The following is a 16,161-nucleotide window of genomic DNA, read 5'->3' as shown; positions in this document are numbered from 1 at the left end:
CAGATTAAATTTTGATTTATTTGAGAAATCTGACTGACTATAAGGATAAAAAAAAAAAACAACCAACAATCAAATTGATTTAGCATAGTTTTTCCTTAAAATACGGGCAAAATTCTGTTTATATCTGATCTAGTATGCTTCAATATAAAATAAAAATATTTATCCTAAGTCAAAAAGAGACCATGGCCTGAGTGACAGTTTCGTTGTTACCAGACTACTGTCCATGTCTCCAGCTTTGTTTCAAATGACTTTGGTTTGGCTCTGATTGCTACATGCTCCAAAGAGTCTATCTCAATATGTATTTATCTGCGAGTATGCAGAGTGAGCAATCTGATCTTATTTTGTTGAAATCCTGCTCTTTATCATGGTATCTTTTCAGTCGGGTTTATTAGCTGTTAGTTACATAAATACTACATTTAAACTGAAAAGCAGATCTCCATGTGATAAGAATTTCACACAACAGACTGCTTTGGAATAGTTTCAGCCTGAATTTCTATTGCATTTCAGTGGATTTCTTTGTATTCTGACTGAAAGTTTTGCATCATTGGTGGGAGTAAGGGAGGAGAAAAAGTAGGTTCTACGTGTTGATTATTATTCAGTGACAACTGTGTGATAAACATTACTGCATGAAGATGTTTCATTTGACTTTGAAGTCTAGGAGATTGCTGTAAAGTTTGCAAAATCCAACCATCTGTTAAGAATACATGGTAAATTCCTCATCTTAAAATTATACAATGAAAGACTGTAGTTCCTGAGACTTGAAGGGGCTGGATATGATTACAAATTAAATTGTAATGTAATATGGGCTCTTCCAGTCAAGTTTTCCAGTGAAAGTTGAGGTTGGCTAACTAGTTCTTTCCTGAGCACTGCCCTATGGATCCGATCCTTCAGGGCATCTTGGCAAGAGACTGGCAGATATTTTAAACCTCTAATTAATGCCAAGTATTTCACTTCACTTTTATTTTTAAAACATGAAAAAAAAAAAAAAAAGCCCCAAGCCAAAGAAAAAACAAATATTTTCCATTTGCCATTCATTACAGATGTCAGACAGCCATAAATATAGAAATGGTCAGCTGCAGGTGCAGCCCAGTTCTGCTGTGTAATACACACTCTGTTCCTATAACACTACTAAAAATGGTCTGGCTGGCTAATAAATAGCACTAACGTTACATAGTAAAAAGTGAAAATTAATGTGAATGCTCCTGGTGAGCTAGTTATATTAACAAACCAATCATGTAGTATCAGCAGGTATAATGACATATAATGACAACATAAACTTTTAATAGCTTCTGCAAAAACTTTCATTCCTTTCAGTATTGGGAATTTAAATTCAGTAGTGTCATATAACTTTATTTCCCTGTATTTAGGAGGAAAAACATGCAGGAATTTTTAAATTAAACTCACTATCTGCTTCTGAAAAAACTCTTTGGGCTTAACCTTGCATATATCACTGTTATCTTACATAATCTGCTGGTAAAGCCCTGTTACCTCCATCAAAGGTTCTGCCCCTTGAGCGATACCCTTTGATAGCTAACTGATAGAGAACTGATAACCCCTTGCTGATAATAAAACCTTTCCCACACCCAGAGCAAGAAGAGAGTGCAATGTAAAATGGCAGTGAATAGAGGAAGATGATAAACAAACAAAAGGCTAATTGATTTCTTCTCCCTAGACGCAGAGCTATGTCTGAGCAACAGTCCATCTGGCCCCATATCCTTTTGCTGATGTCAAATGATACTTCACCAGAGAACATACTCTTCCCTCCCAAGCTTCCTTCCAGATCCTGTCAGCAGTTGAGAAAGTTTCTGAAATAGACTCATCTTGACCAGTATATTTAATAACTATAAAAAAATCTATCAACTCCATATTGTCTAATCCTTCTCAGAATCCTCTTTGATCTCTGCATCATCCAGTGTCAGTAAGTACCACAAATTAATTGTGTCACAACCTTTGCCAGGGTGGTTCTTAGGATCACTGCATTTAAAGTTGTATATAAGTACTAAAATTACATGCTTGTTGTGAGGAGGTGGGAAATAAGGAATTCAAATTACTACATATTTTCATACTATTGTTAAATTTTTGACTCAGTCAAGTTAACATCAAAACTAGGACTTTAGTAGGAGATGAATAAATCCTGAAGTTATTTCATTATTGCTTGCACTTGTGACCAATCACAATTTCTCTAAGAGTGAACACATTGAAAAAATTCTTGTCTCCAAATGGATCCTCTCTGTGACTTTGAAGGACCTTGGCTTGGCTGGGAATACTGCTGCCCAAGACCAATTGTAAGTGTGAGGTGACAAACACATGGACACTAGTCCGGAACAGGGACCCAGCAGGTTGGTCTGTATTCTTTCCCCACCCTGATGTGTGCATCTGCATGTGGTTTGGTTTTCGTGGGCTTTAAACAAATAGGAGGAGGGAGAAGCCCTTTTCATGCCAACCACAGGCAGCAGCTCAGCACCCACTAAGGAAGGAAACATAAAGTAGAGCAGAATTTGCTGTCTGTGGGTTTAACAGCTGTTTTGGGAAATGGCTGTGATTTTACAAGCCAGCTCCACTACACCAGACAAAACGGCCCTTGGTGGTCTCTGCTTTGTGTGGCATTTTACAGCTATTGAATTTCCTTGGTTACTTGTAACATGCTATGTCAGTGAAACTCAGATGAGATGCTGCAAGGCAGTATAGGGTGCACAATCTTTGGCAGTGTTCAGGGCCAGGTTGGATTGGGATTTGGTTAATCTGATCTAGTGGGAGGTGTTCCTGCTGACAGGAAGAGAGTTAAAGATGGATAGTTTGTAAGGACTGTTATAGGGCCCTGTCCTATGATTCTGTAGGTATTAAGCTGGGAAGAAGGTGATAGGACACTATAGGATACCTATTACCAAAAGGGGACAACTTCAGAAGTGTCCAGTAGGGGTAAGATCCTGTAGGAACTGCAGATTTTTGCATTGTTTTCTCTGCTACCTGAGATGAACTGTAATCCATCAAGGAAACAGATGTTTTATCACTTTGAAGAATTAATGCTGCTCATCAAATATTTGATGATTACATATCATTGCTCAGAATGCAAATATCTGTGAAATGTTATTAAAGGAACTGAATGACAGAGAGCCAAAATGGGAGGGAGAAAGAAAGCATATCAAGGATGCATTTCTATAACTGCTCTTACATTCTGGAGTTTGTAACATTTGTAGCCACAAATACAGTTTATTGTTGTGCTTAGGAAGGAATATAGCTGCAAATATAGCTCAGTTTCATAATTTCTTCGAAGTATATGTAAGAATTATCACTGTTCTAAACAATTTTTCACTCTAGATAACTATATTCCACAAATATTTCTGATTTCAGTCTTCAGTTGTGACTGAAATAATAGGAAACACCCCTAAGAAAGCACTAGTGTTGTATCTCTGTGAATTACAAGATATTTTCAGGATCCTACTTAGGGTCCTGTTTGGGATCTTGCTGACTGACTCAAAAACAAAAGATTACAAGAAATACAAGAAGAACAGATTTTAATTTAGACAAGGTAACTTCTCAAAGATAACCTAGTATTTTTCATCTCTATGTTCTTCATCTTTCCATTAAGTTTTGTCTAGCTTTTTTTTTTTTTTTTTTTTTTTTTTTTTTCCAGAAACAGAACAGGGCTTTGAACTAATCTGCTTCAGAATAAAAGAATACATTGAGAGCGAAATACTGTTTTGTAAAACACATCAGTGGAAGAAGAAAGTGAAAAGTGGGAAAGAGACAGAGCTTTTAAAAAAGTCAGCAAAAAAAAAATGGTTTGAGAGAAAGGAAAGTTAAAGAGGACAGTCCAGTGAAAGATCTGGTAGTCAGGTAGAAGGATGTAGAGATAAAAAGGAGACTATTATGGAAATTGAAAAGATAGTAGCAAAGGGAAAAAGATGGAAAAATAATTGTGGGCAGAAATGGAGGAGACAATAAAATGAATAAAAAAGCAAAAATAGGAGGTGGAAAGATGTAAAGACAGGAAATATGAAAATGTAGGAAAGAAACAAGGGGTGCTGTTATTTAATTAATTGTATGTTGTTACCTTATTTTGGAGGTAACTAAACACAGGGCAGTCATGACAGTTACAACTATAGCATTGGAAAATGTATAACGTTCTTCTAGGCTTTTTAGCCTTTTCTTCTATAAGAGATGAACATAGTGAGGGCTAAGAGGAAACACTTAGAACACCAAATGTGTTTTGAAAGTGAAATGGAGATATTAGAGTCAACCCCTACTGAGAAAGCCCACATCAGTCACTGCAGGCCCAGTGTGTGTACTGACATCTCCAAATCATTCCGTGCTTCTGAACTTCTTTTCCAGCGCTTGTGGAGTTTACCCTTCTTAGGGTATCTTTTGTTATTGGTTACGCTTGTTATGGTATATATTTTACAGAATAGATGGCCAGATGGCATTGTCAGGTGTTATGCTGCTTTGTACGGCTGCAGAATTGCATAAGGAATCCTAATACTTGACACCATGGCTTTGTAGCGAGTCTTATCTCTGGAGTGATGCTGTGGGTGAATCTAAGCCAGACAACAGTCTACCAGATGCAGGCAATCACCACAACACAGGCTCTTTTTATTTTTAAGCCCATATTTTTCATGGAAGAGGTCTAGTCTTGGTGTAGTCACTGCTTCACAATATTTTTGGTAAGCTGTTTTAATGAATACCATTTTAAAACATGAATTGAAAACTCTTCAGTGAAAGTGAGTGGGTGAGCAATGTTTTGTCCTGAAATGAATTATGATTTGTCTCTTGACTTGGAGTGATGAGGAGAAGCGGTGGGTCTGTCATAGTGGTTTTCACTGGTGCAGATGGGGCAGACAGTCTTCCGCTGAGCCATGGGGTCACTCCTACAGCCAGAGGTCAGGCTAAGCCATGGACCTCTTTTGCTAAGCATTAGTTATCCTTGACTTCCAGGTGGCAATAGCAAGAGGTTTTTATAGGTCTAAATTAAAAGATCCATTGAGTTAGAAAGCATTTGCCAATTTTGTCCTTTTTTTTCTCAAAGAAGGCTTATTAGACTTGAGTTCCAGGCACTGGTAGTCAGTGGAAGCATCAACACCAGAACCACAAAACTGAGCCTTATATGGGTGGATGAAGTCTCTTGATCTGCAGAGGGGAAATCCATAGGAGGTGAAAACCTTTTCTTCTTTGGGCCAAGAGGAAGTCTTCATCCACAGCATTTGGAATATTTCTAATGTGTGACCCAAGCATAACAAAGGTGTGAAGCCTAAAAATGGGAAACACCTACCACAGCTCCAAAACAAGCAGAAAAGAACTCAGGAGTTATGGCTTTCAGTGGCTTGTTCCTTAGACCTTTTCATATTTTGCTGGCATCCTCACAGACACTGGCCCACGTATATAGAAAACCCCAAAAGGATCTTAAAACTGACCTAGAAAAGAAAAACAAAAGCTTTATGTATCAGAGGCAGCTCCTGGCCCTGAATTCTGTCCTACATTAAAGTGCTTTTCTTTTTTGGTGATTTTTTAATATGTTTTATTTGAGGGAGGGATTTGGGTTTTGTTTCATACTTTCCTATTCTTTTGCACATTACCAAAGAAAAAATCAGATCATTGGTTTTGTTTTATTCTGTATTCCACTGAGAGAAGCTATAAAAATTAGATTAAATTTTTGGTTTCTTGTTTTAATGCTAAAAGAGAAAACAACTGAAGAATTAATGTGGGCAGTGATCTGATTTTTCCAGCAGCAGATTTTCTTCTGGTCTTCAGATGGAAAGTCATTATTCACTTTGGTATTAGCCACTACCTTATTTATTTCTTCTCTATGGCTGTTAGTATTGAATCAAACTTTGTTTCTAAGGTTTGTGGGAGGAGAGGTGGTTTTAGTATTGACTGTAATTATGTATTTTGCCTCAAGCCACTGACACAAACATGTGTTTGCTCAACGGTCACTAGAAAAGTGGTTGAGGGAACCTAAAGATTTAAGTTGTAATTTTATTTGCATTCATGTTTGAGATTTTAGATGCTTGTCTTATCAGAACAAGAAAAGCCTTAGAATATTGAACTGAAATCTTGAGGGGAAAAAACTCATTTGTGACATTTGCAAGAAGTTTTGGTCAGGACAGGAATTCCAGAGAGGCAGAGTTCCCCTTATAATTTTAAACACTCCTATTTTAAATTTTGGAACTACTAGAAAAGGACACTGCTTGAATCTTTTGGTTTTTAATTCAAAATGGTGCAAATTAAGTAACTGGGCCTTGTATTTACTATAGCAGGAAGTGCTTTAGATAACCTTAGAAGTCTAGTGTTAACCTCAGCCAGCTAACTTGTGTGACAGCTACAAATTTGTGTTTCTAGAATTCTATCTCAAGTAAATGCTTGTTAAGCTTATGCATTTTTTGTAGTGATGTTAGAGTCAAAACAACTGCTTTGCTTTTGCGACATGTATCTTGGAGCTGGATTTTTTCTATGAACTCTGGAATTTTGTTACCACACTAAATGCCCAGCTTTCAGTAAATCCATACCTGAAGGGTAAATAAATTAATCCTGAATTTTGCGTTTGAAAGTGTTCGTACTTTTCATGGATTTTTGCCAACTAGATTCTAGATTTAAAGAGGCATTGTGATAACCTCAACCACACTGTGGCTAGAAAAAACCTCAAGGAACTTGTTCCTGGAGGCAGTGCTCTTTGAAGTGACATCTCTGACAGTTTTGACTACTGTAGGTATTTATGAGGTACAAAATGATAAAGTAAATAGGTATAAAATGTGATTTTAACAGCATAAGAATCACCAGACTGGTTTGTATTCTTGCCTCCAAACATGTATTTGCTTAAGTAGTTTTGTTTCCCCTTGTTTTGTTTTTTTTTTCTTTTTTCCTTTTCCTCTCTTTTATTTTTCTCCATGAAACTGCCCTGAAGAAACATAGAAGCAGAGTTTGCCAACTATAACAGAAAACCTGTAGAAGTTTGGATGTATATATTTACTATGAATAGAACTTGCAGATCTTAACTGGTTCTATGAATTTAGCTTGTTCACCTAGTGAAGTATTTGGTGGAATATCTGTGTTTTCATGTTGCTTTCAATGTGCTGCTTTGCCTGTTGGTGATTTATTAATGATGCTTGTGATTTATTACTATCGTTTTATTAGATTATTTGCAAATCAGTGGCAAAGCACTGTGTGGACCATGCCTTGTTAGTTATAAAAGCATTTAAGAAGCCATGAAAATCAGTTGAGCTTGAACCTATTGAACGAAAGAGCATAGTGCTGTCTATTGATCAGTAGCCTTTAGGTATGTAATGAATAGTAGTACTTTGGACAGTGTGAGATAGTGTTTTCCTTTGCATCTGATAAATTGCACTCTTTTGTATTAGAGGTTTGAGATTTGACATAGAACACTGTTGTATTGGTATTTCTTTCACCTCTAGTGCTATGGTGAACTTACACGACCAAGGCAGATAAATATAGTTAGAAAACCTGGTATTTTCTTTCCAGTACTGTTTTATACACTGAATTAACACTTATCTAAGTTTTAGAAATGGCAGAAAACCTTCTCTCTCGTATGTGAATAATTCATGTGTTGATTTGGACTGCAGCTAATTTCTTTGTTAATACAGAAATTATTCTCAGTTTCTTACTAAATAAGCAAGATGTATTTAAGTTTATGACCTCTCTTGTTGGCGTGACAGGAACTATTTGTTTCTATTTTCAATATCAGGACTTGATTACTTCCCTCTTTGCTGATCTTTCAACCACTATTAAAAAAAAAAAAAGAAAGAAAAAGAAAAAAAGAAAGAAAGAAAGAAAACCAGCATAGCTGGCTTTTAGATAGAAAGTTCCTACGTTTAATTGGATAGAGTCAAAGGCAGAGTTTGTGGTACAGCAGACCCCAAATCCACATCTGTAAGGATGCCCTCATTAATTCTAATAGTGAAGTGTGAACATATACAGTGGTGTGTTCCTCTGGGTCAGAGGGGTGGGTCTGTCCATCTCCCTTCTGTGCTTGTCCGTACTAAAAAAAGTAAAAAGCCTACCATAATTATTTAGAAGAATAAGAAGCCCAGTAGCCTACCATATTAACAGGATTAGGAGTAATAAACTTGCAGCAGTTTTTTGAGGGGATGTTAGTTTTCTAATGATCCCTTCAGTGTTTACTCAGTTTATCTGTATTCGAATTAGTTCCTCTCCAGCGAATGTCATTTCAGCAACAGTAGCCATAGCCTCTGGGGACTGGCTTGGCTGTACAGAAGAACAGTGGTAGCAGCTTGTGTGTCAGTAGTGCCCCAGTGTGTCAAGTACACTGGATGTTCTCTTAAATTCAAGTTTAAGACACTTTGGAAGCACTTGCAGTTAGAGGCAAAATCCAGCGACACATCTAACACTGAGAGCAAGAATGAGAATTTGACACAGTGTTTTGTGCCTTCTGAACACACAAGTCTCTCTCCTTAAAACTGTAACACTGTTCTGAAGGCTGAGGGCTGACTGTATAAATGCCAGAGTAAGCAGACTTCTTTCTCAGTCTGGAAAGACTGGGGAACAAGGGAAATGAAGTATTTATGAGCCTTTATTTGAAGCTACTATTTTTTCAGGCTCTCTGGAACATGTGTTTTGAGGCTGGCTCCGAAGACCCTCGTTGTATCAGCTCTTTTCTTCCAGCAAAAATTTCTCAGTAGGTCAAGCAGTAGTGACAATTTCAGCTCACAAATAAAAATAATGTTTGCTGAGGTAGATGAACTGTGACTTATCTGTTGGTTTAACTTCCAATTTCAGGACAGAAGGCCTGCAATTAATATTCTGACCCTTTCACTCTTTTCTGTTACTTCTGTAAGAGTTAATAGAATTAATTCCCTTCTTAAACTGTTAGCAGATTTGAAGGCTTTCTTGGCAACACTGTAACACAGTGACCACCTAAATAGTAAATGAAAACATGGCTAAAAAAAAAGTCAAAGCTTAGCAACATCTGCAGTATATTAAGAAAGGTTTTGGAGCTCTAACATATGACCTAAGTGCCCAGCATCCTTGCAGAATGTCTTTTACTGCAGTCTGGCTTTGCTCTGCTCTTTCTCAGAATTGGCTTAAAGGGCAAGTAGCATCCAATGACCACATTAATTGACCCAGTGGAAAGGATAATAAGATGCATAAGTGTTTACCATCTCAACGCACTATTCTGAATGTACGTTTTAAATAAAAATCAGCTTAGGCCAATGTCTGGCTTGTTTTATAAATGTTTCTTGTGTCACAGAAGTAACTATAATGAAGTTACAGAATTACAGAAGTCTGTCTGAAGGGAAAATGTATAGCTACAAAATATTCTCTGGTTAAAGTAAGTAATTTTTGATAACTGTCTAGCAAGCAATCCTGATAAATTTTTTCTCTGCTCGCTGTCACTGTCAAATGCCGAGCCAAATCAAAGCCCCAGCACTTCGGATTTTATTCCATGGTTTGGACCATTTCCCATAGGCAATGCTGAAATATTGTCAACACCCAGATGAGTCAAATAATGAAAAAAACACCTCTAAATAATGTTTTGATTCCTGTTATAACTTGCTGTAGAGGCCAGATAAACTCGACTGAAATTTTAGTCAGAAAAGTATTTTGGTGATATGTTTCCAATCTTCTATATCCTGCCCGATTTTTTGTCTGTCTGTATCTCTACTCGTAAATCCTTAGCTACCCAGAAGAATCTCATCTCAATCACAGTTTCAAAGAAAATTATGTCTACGTAGTCTCTATTATATATGTCATATTGTTCTGTCTATTCACTTCCCATTTGAAAACCTGGTTCATCTTTGCTGCCCACAGGCAGTGAGGGACGGATATTATTCTGTCCCTTTTGAGAAAAGTCCTACTCTATGTTATTTCCTACTCAAGAAATAATAACAAAGCAAAACAAAAAAATCATTAAAAAAAAAAAAACAAAAACCAAACTCATGTCAGGAAAAAATAGTATTTTCTATTAATGTACTAAATTATAGGGACTGGAAACAAGCATGTTTAGTGTGTACTAGAGGACTATTATTGAAGAAAGTTACAATTAAAATTTAGGTAGTATTTTCTGAGAACCAATAAGATGCACTATGTGTTCTGTGGTATTTATCTTAGCTCCTGATATGGGGACTGGTTTAGATAGAATAGAACCTTGCTGACTGTTTATTGATGGCTCAGTATTACCTGAGAGAGACATTAGCATTCACCTAGATTGCAGTGTCTGCTGTTCCTTAGCACCCTAAATCCTTCCCTGGGGTTAGCCAAAGCAAAACTTTCCTAAGCTGCTTACTCCTGCAGTCCATGTTACTCCATGTGCCTCATGCATACTAGTTTTTGTTCAGGTGTCTTAAGGGTTTTCCTTGGAAACGAGTGATGAGGAAGTAGTGAATGTGAATTCTCAGAAGGACTTTGGTAGATTGCCAGTGCTTTAACACCTTTTTTTTTTTTTTTTTTTTTTTTTTAAAAATAATATAAATAATAATGGCTTCATTGTTATTGTTTGATTGCAATACTACTGCAAAGTGAAAGTATAGTCTAGATTCTAACCTCCCTCTCCCCAGGACTAGACTAAAGGGAATACTTTCACCATCAACGCAGTGAAAATCTCTCAGCACCAACTTAATTTGGTTAAGAAAAGAGGATAGAAACATGAATAGGGTTGATTTCCTTAAGCAGTTTAACACACTGCTGATCACAGAAGTTTTAGGGAAGGAAGAAAAAGCCAACCAATATTCAAATAGGTAGCCAACCCGCCTTTGTGGAATGAGATTTTCTTTGAATAGCACTGAGGAATAATTCCATCCATAAAACATATACAAGAGACATGAGACTACAAGGGACCTCCTGAATCTTTGAATCCAGACCTTGCTATTGTATGACTACGTTAGTGAAAACAATGTTAATAATGTAATTTGTGCATGTTCTGCATGGATCAATGAAATTTTCATCTTAAAATTATCATTGCTCTAGTTGTGGTCTGTTCCAGAATCCAGCCTTACTGAAGGTTAGCTGCAGTCATGTATAATTACAGATACACACTTTGTCAGACTTAGATTAAAAAACAACAGCAGTGACTATGACACAAAGTAACTACTATGTCCTTTAGGAAGGAAGTTAACATTAGAGAAGGCAGTGCAATCTTCAGACATTCCTGCCGGTGTTTTGGGTAAAAACATTTTTATTGGAAAACAGAAGAAAAAAAAAAAATTACGATTGGGATTGGTTTACTTTGGGTTTGCTTATTTGTTTCGTTTTTGTTCTGTTTTGTTTTCTGATAAGTTCCAAAGAGAAATCCAAGTAAGCACTATAAATTATTTTAAAACTTTAGGTTATACTTTACAAAAAAAAAAAAAAAACTAACTAAAACTAGCCAGAAAGGCCTGGGACTAAGCAGATGAAAAGACCATTCCAGATGGAAAAGAGCTCAAGAGTCACTGCCTCCCAGAGTCCAGAATTTTCTGTGAAAATTAGGTTATATTAGTGTAGTCTTGAAAAGGAGGTGAGGCAGAGTTAAGACAGCAGTTTAACTATGTTTGACAGGCTAAATGGAATACATTTCCTAGCTCCAAATCACTGAGCAGTGCTCTTGTAATGGGTGTTTTGCTCCAAGCATAATGAGGGAAAATTATTTCATTTGTCCAGACTATAATCAATCACTTCCAGGAAAAGAAATCTTTCATGATTTTCCAGTAGCCATAGGAATTGTTAAACATATCAGTTAGTTGTAGAAACTACCTTGTGAAAGAAGAAAAAGTCATGAGAAATGAGTAAGATGCACAAAATTACCCTGTAATTTTATGACCATTCTTAGTCGTTTTGGTGTTTGTGCCTAGATGCATGCTTTTTTCCTTAACTGTCTCTGAACTGCCAATAACTATAAATTCATGCAAGCCATAGAAAGGATGAAGAAGTCTCAAAAGAAAAGGGATTTTTCATCTGGCAGCATGCTCACCCCAAAAGTCGTAAAAGTCTTTCCTGAAACTTAGGATTGCAAAAGCTTACTGAATCTTGCCAGATTTCTTGCTTCTGATGGAAATTCCCTAATGATTCATGTGGTTTCTGGATAGCAATATAAACAAAAGGTTATGGTAATCAAATGCTTAAAAAGATGATTAAAAAAAAGTACTCTGCACAGCTATAATATCCAAGAACTTGAATGTCTAAATGTGTGTTTTCTCATCTAGTAATGAGAATATTATCCCTCACAAATTTATAGAGCACGAAAGTTGAATCACAGGAGGGTGAGTCTTGTCCCATTGAAGTTTATGCTGAAATGCCCGGAGAGTCTCCTTGGTGTACAGGATGCAAGACTGAACCAGGGATAATTAGGATTTCATTGTGCTTGCTTTTGTGTGCTAAAAAGTGTGAAGAAATTATCCTTTGTTGTTTTTTTCTTTTTACATGCCTGCTGTATGCTCTGAAAAGCTTTTTACTTAGAGAGTTCAAGAACAGATTCAGTTCTGCAACCTTTCCTGGACTCTCTGAAGGCTTGGACACTGGGGAGGAAAGAAGGGAGTCAGAAATAATCTTCTGGATTGAAAAGAAATGGTCCATGAAGCTAGCAGTGCGGAAGTTAGAGAGAACACTAATTATTAGCATCCAGTAGTCGTTTGACATCTAGGAATTTCTTACAGGCAGTGTTGTGTCCAAATGCAGAACTCTGACATTTTGCAAAGGTTCCCTGGAAGGTCTGCCTTCCCAGTAACAAATTAATATCAGGTAAACGTTTATTGAAGCTGAAGTGGTTTAGAGTCTCAGCTGAGGATGTGCCTACAGGTTGCTCTCCTGCCTTGCAGAAAACAGGAAAGTTGTCTGTTTTTTATCATTCTTCTTTCAATGCCACCTGAATCAGTCTGTTAACTTGGAAAAGATTGGGTTCATTAAAATAATAAGCTTGTTCAGAAGGCGATAACAGTAATGCATAGGTTTAGATACTGTGGTTGGGCTAGATGATCTTAGTGGTCTTTCTAGCCTTAATGATTGTATGATCCCGTAGCTACATGTCAACTTTTTGGACATAATTCTTCAGTTTTAATTGGGCATTTTAATTTCACATAAAAAAAATAAGCCAACTAAATTCTTTCAATCCCATTTGATTCCCATCCCTGTGTACAGCTTCACTTTATATTCCTTGTAACAAAAAGGCTTTTAACGTTGATAAATGGCTGCAAAGATTTTGCTTTTACTTTGTTGCTTTTCTGTTTATTTAACCAAGAGCAGTTCTTTTAGTCCTGACCTCAGTCTTGTCAAAAAGACTGTGTTTGTCAAACTGCTCATGCTCCCATTAACTCCTAGCTTTTTCAATTGTCACATTTGATGAATGGCTCAAATACTGCTAGCATCATTAAAAGCAGGGACACTGAGTCCAAATACACACCATAAATAGGAAAATTTGAAGCAAAGAAAACCTTTTATTGCATAAAGGAAATTGCAAGTGATTTAAAAGTAATCTCTTTTAATGCTATCTTTCATATGTGCAGGAGACAAGAAGAAAACCCTCAGATTTTATGTTTGGTATTATCTCTTTTTATAGCTAGAGAACACTAGTAGCTTTATAACCATATTTATACAGGGATGTCTGGGACTGCGTGTAGAAACGGTCCTGCTTTGTGTGACTAAAAGTCTCAGAGCCATCCCCACAGTGCTCTGTCATTCCGAAGGGTCTGCATCTTCCCAAAGCAGAGCATGCAGTCGTGCAGCACGGTGCTTGCATGCTATTTTCTTCCAGACTGACAGTGGCTCCGGGGTGTGCGGTGCTGCGTGCTCTGGCTCAGCCCCAGCGGTGCCCTTAACTCTACCCACGTGAGTAGGAACCGCCGCTGAGCTTCCCCTAATGACCTGCCGGTAACAGCGGTGCAAGCTCGGGCTTGCCAGAATTTGGCAGAGTGTAGTTCTCCAGTTACGCTCAAGCTAACATTTCAGTTTATATTGTCTGGTGCCCTTGTCTGCCCTTTGTCGTACTTACAGCGCAGGCTATCGGGAGACAGAGTTCAGGATTAGTGCTGGAAAGTTGGGTAATGGCTTCAGCAGAAAGAAGAAAAGTTGTTGTTGTTGTTGTTGGGGTGTTGTTTGGATGTTGTTAAAGTCTAGCTAAAGGCCAAGGAACTTCTGGTGATTATTCAGGTCAATATCTATGCAGATACAATTAAATTTACAGTTTATAAATCAATAAAAGTGATACGCTTCTAGACTGGTGACAATTCTATAACACTCAGATTCTAGTCAAAGGTACTGGTTTTTCTTTATGGTTTTGTTTAAAAAAAGCATTGCTCCAAACTGCAATATAACTATAGGTGCATAGAGACACAGCTTGAGTCCAGTATTGCTGAGTGCTGCTCATGTGGAATTTTCATCATGATATAAATAAATACACTGCTACAATGTATTTTTCCTGGACAGTGATAGAAGCCATTACAATGAGGACAGCAAGCAAATCATTAAAGCAATTCTGAAATGGCATCAGAAGTAGGTCATCAACGTTTATACTTTCCTGAGCTACTGTAGATCACAGGGCTCTTTTTTCCTCCGCAGAAAATAGGAGGGAATTATTGAGCTTAGAGTTTTACAAAGTGCGGAGAAAGCAAAGAAACTCCTGGTTGTATCAGAAACTTTAGCATTACCAACTTTTTGCTTTCAGTAAATGTAACTCTCTGCTTGGTTGGCTGAGTGCAAGCAATAGCAGAAATTGTCTCTGTGCTATTGTTTGTAACTCAAACTTTTGTCGGAAGGACGATGCAGGATATCAGACACAGACCTTGAGGTATCATTACCTTGTTACTGATTTGCTGCATAGTCCAACTATAAGTTTAAAGCTAAAGTGAGAAGGACTAATAGTTCATGGATTTATTTCAGTCCCTTTTCTCTTTCTCAGATGCTATATGCAACAAAGTGCAGAGATGGACTATAGGCTTCCAGCAAGTTACCAACTTTACTGCCAAGGAGGGTGCTAAGATAGGCAGTCTCCTGGGTAAGTGCTTCTCTTTGTCTGGCTCTTGCTGGATTTGATTCCTAAGGTTTGTATGTATTTAGATTGCAGTCACCTGGTCATCAACTATGGAAACTTAATTAACACTTTTCACCCAGATAAACCATGAAAATATATTACTTTATTTGATCAGTAATGTTTTGTTTCTGCCCTGAGGTGCCCCAGGTAACCAATGTTTGTCACCTAGGCCCCTAAATATATGTTTGGTATATTAAGTATTATATATATTTATAATCAATAGAGTTCATCACAATTCTTTCATTATTCACAGAAAGATATGAACAAAGTACTTTTGTTAGAACAAATAGTTTTCTTCAGCCTTGACCATATTCTTGTTTCTGTCTGTGCCAGGATTAAATGTGAATCAAAACAAAGTAGATACGCTGCAGTTATTCCCTGCTGAGACTTCCTGCATTTTTAATCATTATTTGTTGGTGTTTCTGTATTTCTGTAACCCTCAGGAGTAGTGAAGCCTACAGAGTATGAATTCATTTGATTAACTACATTCAAAGTAGACCTATAGGAACTGGCTCTGTACTCAGTACTGACTTCTGCAGAACAGGATTATAACTGTCAGGGTAGCTACAACTCTGAATTAAACAGAAGTTTGTATGAGGCATACGTCAGTACTGAGCCTCCAACCCATGTGTGCTCTCCCACTGAGGTCAGTTAGACTAGTTGTTAGGAGGAGATAGATATGGAGGTCTGTAGGTTCAGTTAATCTCTAATGAAATGGAAAAGTGGGATTGAAGATGAGAGTATCTACTCAATTGTAAGATCAGTGAAATTGAGAATTTGGCTCATAGTTCACTAACAAGGCATCAGTAAGGTTAAAGCAAAGCATAAGAAAAATCTTGTCGTGTATGCCCCTTCGTTCAACGTATAAACAGTACTGTCAGAAGTTTTGAAGGGAGCCCTGCAGACTTTTCCTGGAAAGCATCATTGGCAGAAAAATAATTTTCAGCAGAATTCAACAAAGGAAGGGAAAAAAAAACAGTGTAAATCAGCTAGCAACTTGACCCATGGGCAGCCAGACCAAAGCAGCTTCATTTCCTATGGATTTCTGTCTCCTCAGCCTTGTCATCTGCTTTCCAGCCCTCCACCAACAACCATCCCTGCTAGTCTTTCAGGATCTGGCAGGGAGGGCCACCTGCATGGCCAGGCCAGCACTGCAAGCCAGTGAGAGATGCCAGCGTGTCTTGGCCATGGCTGCA

At 37.5% G+C, this 16,161-nt stretch overlaps 1 long non-coding RNA gene across 6 annotated transcripts in view; it reads left to right on the top strand.

The window, feature by feature from the left end:
- LOC125688616 (uncharacterized) overlaps window positions 1–16,161 on the top strand; it is a 449,093-nt gene that overhangs the window by 336,935 nt on the left and 95,997 nt on the right. For all 6 annotated transcript variants that reach the window (XR_007374813.1, XR_007374812.1, XR_007374809.1 and 3 more), the window contains one exon: window positions 14,834–14,929. This is a non-coding gene — a long non-coding RNA (uncharacterized LOC125688616). The remainder of the gene's footprint in view (window positions 1–14,833; window positions 14,930–16,161) is intronic.

The sequence above is a fragment of the Lagopus muta genome, chromosome 2 (assembly GCF_023343835.1).
Source record: "Lagopus muta isolate bLagMut1 chromosome 2, bLagMut1 primary, whole genome shotgun sequence".
NCBI classification, from domain to species: domain Eukaryota; kingdom Metazoa; phylum Chordata; class Aves; order Galliformes; family Phasianidae; genus Lagopus; species Lagopus muta.
The sequence above is the reverse complement of the archived record's forward strand: the minus strand, read 5'-3'. Positions and strand labels throughout refer to the sequence as shown.